Here is a 12,356-nt window from a genome sequence, read left to right on the forward strand (position 1 = left end):
GCCAAGCTCAACCCAATAACAGCTTACACATTAGCTGTTATCCGATGCTGTCCTGTGCACATAAGGGTTCGCACACTTCAGCAAACTGGTGATGGTTCCCTGTAGCTAGCCTCTCATTCCTCATTTCTGTAGTTTGAATTGCTGTGTCTGGTTGTCCAAATGGGTGCTTTTTTATCTTAATTTGCACAAGTGTGGGTAGTAAAGTATTACTGGTGAGGATTGTTACCTCATATTGTCTGATTTTATCTCTTTTCCTCTCTGAAACAGTACAGGATGCAATGGAGCAAAACCCTTGTTTGATATGAGATATTACTCTCCTTGTTAATTAGACTGTTGAAAGTAGCAATAGTGGTGTGAAGTGTTGACATATATATGTGATAACGGTATAATAATGCCTGACCAAAAACACAATAAATAAAAACCTTTAAAAAACAGAATGCATTTCTACCTGAACCCGAATAGCTGACCGCTATAGTTGGATATTTTTGGCAAATATTTCAGTACATTTTTTGTCCTTCTCCCGCCGGACTTTCCTTCAGGGCTATCCTTAAATTGATTGGTCTGCTTTACACTAGACCTGCTTCCCGGCTTAGGGTGAATAACCTTATATGCACCCATTTGCTATAACCCTGGGAACAAGACAAGGGTGCCTGCTCTCCACTGCTGTTTTTAGTGGTGATGGAGCCCTTAGCGGCCAGAATTCGTCAACATCATAATAATAGGTACTTAGGCTTCACAGATAGGAGTCTTATAATATCAATGTAAGCAGATGATATAACATTATATATCCTTAAGCCCGAGGATAATCTGAAACCAGTGTTGAAGGAACTCCGTTACTTTATGCGCCCTGCTCCTCAATCAAGCACTAACTACACTTTACCTTTCTCCATGACAGGGGTTCCTTAGAACGGACACGAGCTATGGGAATTTCCACCCTGGGAGACTCATACCCACAGGATGTCTTCTTAGAGCAACCTCAGGCGCCAGAAAATACCCAGATACCAGTTCTGACTTTGTTTTTGTACTTCCAGCTCTGTGCTACCTGCAAGAGAATGCACTCAACCTTCCCGGCCCCTCAGCTGTAATGCAACCCGTAGAACACTTATTAGCTACACCATCATCTCGCAGACTAATCGCTAGATTATATAAACACACACAAACAAACACCTCATGGGATGCCCCTCGGGCGCATGCACACTAGAGGGCTGATCTTGAAGACTTACCTACAGATGAGCAATGGTCATTCAGCTGCCCACAGCTGAGATATTTACCCCCAAACTATAAACTCAGACTCATTCACTTCAAATTCCTAAATAGGATGCATAGCACACCCATGCAACTATACAAACTAGGATTGCGTCCGTATTTCCGTTGCTGAAAGTGTAAAAGTGAAGCAGCAGCTTTTCTGCGTCTAGCATGGAATTGACCTCCAATAATTGACTATTGGAAAGAGATCTATTAGACTATACAAACTGTCACCGGTGGAGTGCTGGAGTGTACCCCCATAGGGGCATTGCTGGGCTATGTGGGTGGCCTGCTGCCTGAGAAGCGTTGCCTGGTGGCCTCGATGCTGCTACTTGCTAAGAGCAGGCTGGCCATCCGATGGGGCTACTGGGTAAAAGATGTGGTTTATTTTCAGGAGCAGTTTTCGGCATTCTGGGAACTCATGCCCACAACAGCCTCCTGCCCGAGAGACATATGGAAGCCTTTCACCACTTGGCTCAGAAGTCTGAACGCTGACTACACTGATGGCTCAAACCTAGCACTGATATCCTCTCCGCCAAGCTCAACCCAATAACAGCTTACACATTAGCTGTTATCCGATGCTGTCCTGTGCACATAAGGGTTCGCACACTTCATCAAACTGGTGATGGTTCCCTGTATCTAGCCTCTCATTCCTCATTTCTGTAGTTTGAATTGCTGTGTCTGGTTGTCCAAATGGGTGCTTTTTTATCTTAATTTGCACAAGTGTGGGTAGTAAAGTATTACTGGTGAGGATTGTTACCTCATATTGTCTGATTTTATCTCTTTTCCTCTCTGAAACAGTACAGGATGCAATGGAGCAAAACCCTTGTTTGATATGAGAGATTACTCTCCTTGCTAATTAGACTGTTGAAAGAAGCAATAGTGGTGTGAAGTGTTGACATATATATGTGATAACGGTATAATAATGCCTGACCAAAAACACAATAAATAAAAACCTTTAAAAAAAGAATGCATTTCTACCTGAACCCGAATAGCTGACCGCTATAGTGGGATATTTTTGGCAAATATTTCAGTACATTTTTTGTCCTTCTCCCGCCGGACTTTCCTTCAGGGCTAGCCTTAAATTGATTGGTCTGCTTTACACTAGTCCTGCTGCCCGGCTTAGGGTGAATAACCTTAGATGCACCCATTTGCTATAACCCTCGGAACAAGACAAGGGTGCCTGCTCTCCACTGCTGTTTACAGTGGCGATGGAGCCCTTAGCGGCCAGAATTCATCAACATCATAATAATAGGTACTTAGGCTTCACAGATAGGAGTCTTATAATATCAATGTACGCAGATGATATAACATTATATATCCTTAAGCCGAGGATAATCTGAATCCAGTGTTGAAGGAACTCCGTTACTTTATGCGCCCTGCTCCTCAATCAAGCACTAACTACACTTTACCTTTCTCCATGACAGGGGTTCCTTAGAACGGACACGAGCTATGGGCATTTCCACCCTGGGAGACTCATACCCACAGGATGTCTTTTTAGAGCAACCTCAGGCGCCAGAAAATATCCAGATACCAGTTCTGACTTTGTTTTTGTACTTCCAGCTCTGTGCTACCTGCAAGAGAATGCACTCAACATTCCCGGCCCCTCAGCTGTAATGCAACCCATAGAACACTTATTAGCTACACCATCATCTCGCAGACTAATCGCTAGATTATATAAACACACACAAACAAACACCTCATGGGATGCCCCTCGGGCGCATGCACACTAGAGGGCTGATCTTGAAGACTTACCTACAGATGAGCAATGGTCATTCAGCTGCTCACAGCTAAGATATTTACCCCCAAACTATAAACTCAGACTCATTCACTTCAAATTCCTAAATAGGATGTATAGCACACCCATGCAACTATACAAACTAGGATTGCGTCCTCATTTCCGTTGCTGAAAGTGTAAACGTGAAGCAGCAGCTTTTCTGCGTCTAGCATGGAATTGACCTCCAATAATTGACTATTGGAAAGAGATCTATTAGACTATACAAACTGTCACCGGTGGAGTGCTGGAGTGTACCCCCATAAGGGCATTGCTGGGCTATGTGGGTGGCCTGCTGCCTGAGAAGCGTTGCCTGGTGGCCTCGATGCTGCTACTTGCTAAGAGCAGGCTGGCCATCCGATGAGGCTACTGGGTAAAAGATGTGGTTTATTTTCAGGAGCAGTTTGCGGCATTCTGGGAACTCATGCCTACAACAGCCTCCTGCCTGAGAGACATATGGAAGCTTTTCACCCCCTGGCTTAGAAGTCTGAACGCTGACTACACTGATGGCTCAAACCTAGCACTGATATCCTCCCCGCCAAGGTCAACCCAGTAACAGCTTACACATTAGCTGTTATCCGATGCTGTCCTGTGCACATAAGGGTTCGCACACTTCAGCAAACTGGTGATGGTTCCCTGTAGCTAGCCTCTCATTCCTCATTTCTGTAGTTTGAATTGCTGTGTCTGGTTGTCCAAACGGGTGCTTTTTTATCTTAATTTGCACAAGTGTGGGTAGTAAAGTATTACTGGTGAGGATTGTTACCTCATATTGTCTGATTTTATCTCTTTTCCTCTCTGAAACAGTACAGGATGCAATGGAGCAAAACCCTTGTTTGATATGAGATATTACTCTCCTTGCTAATTAGACTGTTGAAAGTAGCAATAGTGGTGTGAAGTGTTGACATATATATGTGATAACGGTATAATAATGCCTGACCAAAAACACAATAAAAAAAAACCTTTAAAAAAGAATGCATTTCTACCTGAACCCGAATAGCTGACCGCTATAGTGGGATATTTTTGGCAAATATTTCAGTACATTTTTTGTCCTTCTCCCGCCGGACTTTCCTTCAGGGTTTGCCTTAAATTGATTGGTCTGCTTTACACTAGACCTGCTGCCCGGCTTAGGGTGAATAACCTTAGATGCACCCATTTGCTATAACCCTCGGAACAAGACAAGGGTGCCTGCTCTCCACTGCTGTTTACAGTGGCGATGGAGCCCTTAGCGGCCAGAATTCGTCAACGACATAATAATAGGTACTTAGGCTTCACAGATAGGAGTCTTATAATATCAATGTACACAGATGATATAACATTATATATCCTTAAGCCCGAGGATAATCTGAATCCAGTGTTGAAGGAACTCCGTTACTTTATGCGCCCTGCTCCTCAATCAAGCACTAACTACACTTTAGCTTTCTCCATGACAGGGGTTCCTTAGAACGGACACGAGCTATGGGCATTTCCACCCTGGGAGACTCATACCCACAGGATGTCTTTTTAGAGCTACCTCAGGCACCAGAAAATACCCAGATACCAGTTCTGACTTTGTTTTTGTACTTCCATCTCCGTGCTACCTGCAAGAGAATGCACTCAACCTTCCCGGCCCCTCAGCTGTAATGCAACCCGTAGAACATTTATTAGCTACACCATCATCTCGCAGACTAATCACTAGATTATATAAACACACACAAACAAACACCTCATGGGATGCCCCTCGGGCCCATGCACACTAGAGGGCCGATCTTGAAGACTTACCTACAGATGAGCAATGGTCATTCAGCTGCTCACAGCTGAGATATTTACCCCCAAACTATAAACTCCGACTCATTCACTTCAAATTCCTAAATAGGATGTATAGCACACCCATGCAACTATACAAACTAGGATTGCATCCTCATTTCCGTTGCTGAAAGTGTAAACGTGAAGCAGCAGCTTTTCTGCGTCTAGCATGGAATTGACCTCCAATAATTGACTATTGGAAAGAGATCTATTAGACTATACAAACTGTCACCGGTGGAGTGCTGGAGTGTACCCCCATAGGGGCATTGCTGGGCTATGTGGGTGGCCTGCTGCATGAGAAGCGTTGCCTGGTGGCCTCGATGCTGCTACTTGCCAAGAGCAGGCTGGCCATCCGATGGGGCTACTGGGTAAAAGATGTGGTTTATTTTCAGGAGCAGTTTGAGGCATTCTGGGAACTCATGCCCACAACAGCCTCCTGCCCAAGAGACATATGGAAGCCTTTCACCACTTGGCTCAGAAGTCTGAACGCTGACTACACTGATGGCTCAAACCTAGCACTGATATCCTCTCCGCCAAGCTCAACCCAATAACAGCTTACACATTAGCTGTTATCCGATGCTGTCCTGTGCACATAAGGGTTCGCACACTTCATCAAACTGGTGATGGTTCCCTGTATCTAGCCTCTCATTCCTCATTTCTGTAGTTTGAATTGCTGTGTCTGGTTGTCCAAATGGGTGCTTTTTTATCTTAATTTGCACAAGTGTGGGTAGTAAAGTATTACTGGTGAGGATTGTTACCTCATATTGTCTGATTTTATCTCTTTTTCTCTCTGAAACAGTACAGGATGCAATGGAGCAAAACCCTTGTTTGATATGAGAGATTACTCTCCTTGCTAATTAGACTGTTGAAAGAAGCAATAGTGGTGTGAAGTGTTGACATATATATGTGATAACGGTATAATAATGCCTGACCAAAAACACAATAAATAAAAACCTTTAAAAAAGAATGCATTTCTACCTGAACCCGAATAGCTGACCGCTATAGTGGGATATTTTTGGCAAATATTTCAGTACATTTTTTGTCCTTCTCCCGCCGGACTTTCCTTCAGGGCTAGCCTTAAATTGATTGGTCTGCTTTACACTAGTCCTGCTGCCCGGCTTAGGGTGAATAACCTTAGATGCACCCATTTGCTATAACCCTCGGAACAAGACAAGGGTGCCTGCTCTCCACTGCTGTTTACAGTGGCGATGGAGCCCTTAGCGGCCAGAATTCATCAACATCATAATAATAGGTACTTAGGCTTCACAGATAGGAGTCTTATAATATCAATGTACGCAGATGATATAACATTATATATCCTTAAGCCGAGGATAATCTGAATCCAGTGTTGAAGGAACTCCGTTACTTTATGCGCCCTGCTCCTCAATCAAGCACTAACTACACTTTACCTTTCTACATGACAGGGGTTCCTTAGAACGGACACGAGCTATGGGCATTTCCACCCTGGGAGACTCATACCCACAGGATGTCTTTTTAGAGCAACCTCAGGCGCCAGAAAATATCCAAATACCAGTTCTGACTTTGGGGCAGATTTATGAGGCCCTTGCGCCACGTTTAACCCGCTGTTGCGTCACGCAAGGCGGCGTAAACGTGGCGCATCCCTACGAACGATTTACAACGTGACGCATCTAGGCAGATGCGTCACGTTGTAAAGCCCTGCGCCGCTTGTGGGCGTTCCGGTGCAGGGTGGGCGTTCCGGGGCAGGTGCGCCTCGCAAAAGTGGCTGAGTGAAATCTATGAGATTTCACTCAGTCACTTTTAAGCCAATGCTGCGTCAAAAGCCTGCGCCTGCTTGAAGCAGGCGTAGGTCTTGACGCAGCATTGTTAAAATGGGGCACCCCCGAGCCTTGCTGGAGCTGCGTCGCGCTTGCGACGCAACTCCAGCAATGCGCCACATTTTCGACACAGATGCGTCACGCATCTGTGCCGTTTTTGCACCATGGTGCGCCGCATTATAAATGCGGCGCACCATGGCTGGTGGAGCTGTGGCGCACTGTGGCGCATGTTAACTGGCGCATCCCTGGGGATGTGCCAGTTAACATAAATCTGCCCCTTTGTTTTTGTACTTCCAGCTCTGTGCTACCTGCAAGAGAATGCACTCAACATTCCCGGCCCCTCAGCTGTAATGCAACCCATAGAACACTTATTAGCTACACCATCATCTCGCAGACTAATCGCTAGATTATATAAACACACACAAACAAACACCTCATGGGATACCCCTCGGGCGCATGCACACTAGAGGGCTGATCTTGAAGACTTACCTACAGATGAGCAATGGTCATTCAGCTGCTCACAGCTAAGATATTTACCCCCAAACTATAAACTCAGACTCATTCACTTCAAATTCCTAAATAGGATGTATAGCACACCCATGCAACTATACAAACTAGGATTGCGTCCTCATTTCCGTTGCTGAAAGTGTAAACGTGAAGCAGCAGCTTTTCTGCGTCTAGCATGGAATTGACCTCCAATAATTGACTATTGGAAAGAGATCTATTAGACTATACAAACTGTCACCGGTGGAGTGCTGGACTGTATCCCCATAAGGGCATTGCTGGGCTATGTGGGTGGCCTGCTGCCTGAGAAGCGTTGCCTGGTGGCCTCGATGCTGCTACTTGCTAAGAGCAGGCTGGCCATCCGATGAGGCTACTGGGTAAAAGATGTGGTTTATTTTCAGGAGCAGTTTGCGGCATTCTGGGAACTCATGCCTACAACAGCCTCCTGCCTGAGTGACATATGGAAGCCTTTCACCCCCTGGCTTAGAAGTCTGAACGCTGACTACACTGATGGCTCAAACCTAGCACTGATATCCTCCCCGCCAAGGTCAACCCAGTAACAGCTTACACATTAGCTGTTATCCGATGCTGTCCTGTGCACATAAGGGTTCGCACACTTCAGCAAACTGGTGATGGTTCCCTGTAGCTAGCCTCTCATTCCTCATTTCTGTAGTTTGAATTGCTGTGTCTGGTTGTCCAAATGGGTGCTTTTTTATCTTAATTTGCACAAGTGTGGGTAGTAAAGTATTACTGGTGAGGATTGTTACCTCATATTGTCTGATTTTATCTCTTTTCCTCTCTGAAATAGTACAGGATGCAATGGAGCAAAACCCTTGTTTGATATGAGATATTACTCTCCTTGCTAATTAGACTGTTGAAAGTAGCAATAGTGGTGTGAAGTGTTGACATATATATGTGATAACGGTATAATAATGCCTGACCAAAAACACAATAAATAAAAACCTTTAAAAAAGAATGCATTTCTACCTGAACCCGAATAGCTGACCGCTATAGTGGGATATTTTTGGCAAATATTTCAGTACATTTTTTGTCCTTCTCCCGCCGGACTTTCCTTCAGGGTTAGCCTTAAATTGATTGGTCTGCTTTACACTAGACCTGCTGCCCGGCTTAGGGTGAATAACCTTAGATGCACCCATTTGCTATAACCCTCGGAACAAGACAAGGGTGCCTGCTCTCCACTGCTGTTTACAGTGGCGATGGAGCCCTTAGCGGCCAGAATTCGTCAACAACATAATAATAGGTACTTAGGCTTCACAGATAGGAGTCTTATAATATCAATGTACACAGATGATATAACATTATATATCCTTAAGCCCGAGGATAATCTGAATCCAGTGTTGAAGGAACTCCGTTACTTTATGCGCCCTGCTCCTCAATCAAGCACTAACTACACTTTACCTTTCTCCATGACAGGGGTTCCTTAGAACGGACACGAGCTATGGGCATTTCCACCCTGGGAGACTCATACCCACAGGATGTCTTTTTAGAGCAACCTCAGGCACCAGAAAATACCCAGATACCAGTTCTGACTTTGTTTTTGTACCTCCAGCTCTGTGCTACCTGCAAGAGAATGCACTCAACCTTCCCGGCCCCTCAGCTGTAATGCAACCCGTAGAACACTTATTAGCTACACCATCATCTCGCAGACTAATCACTAGATTATATAAACACACACAAACAAACACCTCATGGGATGCCCCTCGGGCGCATGCACACTAGAGGGCCGATCTTGAAGACTTACCTACAGATGAGCAATGGTCATTCAGCTGCTCACAGCTGAGATATTTACCCCCAAACTATAAACTCAGACTCATTCACTTCAAATTCCTAAATAGGATGTATAGCACACCCATGCAACTATACAAACTAGGATTGCATCCTCATTTCCGTTGCTGAAAGTGTAAACGTGAAGCAGCAGCTTTTCTGCGTCTAGCATGGAATTGACCTCCAATAATTGACTATTGGAAAGAGATCTATTAGACTATACAAACTGTCACCGGTGGAGTGCTGGAGTGTACCCCCATAGGGGCATTGCTGGGCTATGTGGGTGGCCTGCTGCCTGAGAAGCGTTGCCTGGTGGCCTCGATGCTGCTACTTGCTAAGAGCAGGCTGGCCATCCGATGGGGCTACTGGGTAAAAGATGTGGTTTATTTTCAGGAGCAGTTTGCGGCATTCTGGGAACTCATGCCCACAACAGCCCCCTGCGCGAGAGACATATGGAAGCCTTTCACCCCCTGGCTTAGAAGTCTGAACGCTGACCACACTGATGGCTCAAACCTAGCACTGATATCCTCCCCACCATGCTCAACCCAATAACAGCTTACACATTAGCTGTTGTCCAATGCTGTCCTGTGCACATAAGGGTTCGCACACTTCAGCAAACTGGTGATGGTTCCCTGTAGCTAGCCTCTCATTCCTCATTTCCGTAGTTTGAATTGCTGTGTCTGATTGTCCAAATGGGTGCTTTTTTATCTTAATTTGCACAAGTGAGGGGAGTAAAGTATTACTGGTGAGGATTGTTACCTCATATTGTCCGTTTTTATCTCCTTTCCCCTCTGAAACAGTACAGGATGCAATGGAGCAAAACACTTGTTTGATATCAGATATTACTCTCTTTGTTAATTAGACTGTTGAAAGTAGCAATAGTGGTGTGAAGTGTTGACATATATATGTGATAACGGTATAATAATTCCTGACCAAAAACACAATAAATAAAAACCTTTAAAAAAAGAATGCATTTCTACCTGAACCCGAATAGCTGATCGCTATATTGGGATATTTTTGGCAAATATTTCAGTACATTTTTGGTCCTTCTCCTGCCGGACTTTCCTTCAGGGCTAGCCATGGCCGGGATTCCACTCAGTGTGACTGGAAAACTCGTTTTCGTTTTTTACCATCATGCCTTTTGTTCTTAGTTGTGTTAGATTCTGTGCAGTGGTACAAGGACCAACCTCAGTTGTATTTTTTTGGTTTCCTTCTCCGGGGTTCTCCTTATCAATACTTTTTTTTAATCCAAAGATGAATAGACTTTGTTAGGACATACTTGCCTATCAACTGCACAAAGTGATCAAGTCTGAGACAATACTTAATTCAGTCTAAAACTCACTGTCCAGAAAGTTGAGCTATTTATGGCAACAGTCGTTTCACATAAGAGCTTGCACTAAATCTTGAATGATACAGGTTTCCTCCTACACTTTTCCAAACACTTTGAGAACCAAGGGTTGAGGCTGTCTGCTGCAATGAACCTCTATGCTGTTACGACGGTTTGTAGTGATTCTGTGTCATGCCAAATTGTAAAAACACTGAAGTCGGGTGCTACACTGGCTACACTCGAGACCTAGAATCCAATTTTTTGTATCCTAAGTAAGAACAAGGATTTGAGCTTTGGAGAAGTACAAGTTTAGATAAAGGTGATTCAAATCTACCACCCATCTTACCATAAAAAGAATGAAAACATTTAGAAATTAAGTGTAATTGACAGCTTAAGAAAGATTATGGATAATAAAGGAAATAATGTACAGAAAATAAAAAAGGAAAGGTAAGAGTAAGGAAATAAGGGGCAAAAAGAAAGGAAAGAAAAATTATAAAGAATAAAAGAAGTTAATTAAGAAAGAAAAGATAGAAAAGACAAAAGGGAAGAAATACAGGAAAGGCAGAAAAGAAAGAAAGCAAATGGAAGGAAAGCGTGTATAAGAACCAAATTACAACCCATATATATTTAAAAAAAACTGCTGCAAATTAAACACCTTAAAATTATTTTTTCTCCCTCGGCAAAATGAATCAAAGAACCTTTTGTGAAAGAGAGTCCAGGAATGCCATGAAACGGTTTGTAAAGGACTTCAAACGGAATTTACAACAGCATCAGATGAAGATAGGAACTGATACAACTGAAGTATGCCATGGGCTTACTTCAAATGTGTCCTACAATCAGCTGGTATTCTGAACGCAGCATGCATTTTAAAGTGCTTCCATTCTTGATTAAAATTATGAAGAAAAAGTTAGTTTTGGTGAAATAAAATATTTGCCTAAGATCACATAATTTAAGCATGGAAGCCATTTTTTAAATTTATCAAGCCAGGTTCTCTTTCACAAAGAGTATTTAAATAGTTCCGGACTGGCAAGAATTCTGCAACATCACAAATAGCAGATAACTTCTGAAAATAAACTCTGCACTCAAGAAGGATGTTGCACAATGTCACAACTAATGCACGACTAATTCCAACCACTACTTACATAATTCACTGCTTAAAAAAAGATAATGATCACTAATAATGAACATCTGTCGCCAACAATCCACACATATCCAGAATACTGGACTATACCAAAGCATGCAGACATTTCCCAAATAACAGACAGTCATCCTAAACAATATACACCTGCTTCAAGTAAGACTGTAGAAACAATGACTAAAAGAATCCTGGACTATGATTAAATAATATAACGTGATAGTGCATTTGGAGAGCTATTTGAGGCAGAATTGAAGTGCATTGCAGAGCTATTCATAGAGGTCCAGCCCTTGTGTTTCACAGAAGCACAGTCTGTCAGAGTGATCTAGTTGTGTTCATTGGCACAGCTCTGCATATGTGTATAAACTAGCACATACCAAATGAACACACCACCAGATTTGTTGTACTGCTGCCAAGTGAAATCAGCATTTTCTCTTCTTCTTTAATGGCAGTACCCTTCATATCTTACTCATCACCTCCCGATTTCACTTGTTTCTAATATCCTAGCCCGAGCTATTTTAAGACTTGACTACGTTTGACCCTGAGAGTGCATTTCTAATGAAAGAATGATTTTTTTTGCAGTTTTATATAGCGCGAACTCGACCTGAACATATTGGAGTGCTTTAAATGAGCGCCAATTACATCACATTACAACAGGATATGTTAATGTATTTCTAACTGTAGCACTATTGGCAGCTGCATGAGAAATCATATCAAATGATATGTGTTATGCGGAGCCTGCAGGGGGAACATTATTCTGGCTGACGCAGATACAATATTAGGGCGATCGTTGTAGTTTTCAGAAGGAAAACCAAGGTTTGTTCTAGAGGTAAATCAGGCGCCTCCCTGTGACCCACCTTAGGCATTCTCTGCTACGCTCAGTTGCAAAGTAAAACAATGTGTGACTCTCTAGGACAGTTGCTCCTTACACTCAGTTAGGCAGCGCCCTTCCGTACCATTTCAGCACACGCCTGCAGTTAACTTTAGGCCAATGTAGATCACCCTCAA

Source organism: Lissotriton vulgaris, chromosome 3_1, assembly GCF_964263255.1.
Source record: "Lissotriton vulgaris chromosome 3_1, aLisVul1.2, whole genome shotgun sequence".
In the NCBI taxonomy this organism is placed as follows: Eukaryota; Metazoa; Chordata; class Amphibia; order Caudata; family Salamandridae; genus Lissotriton; species Lissotriton vulgaris.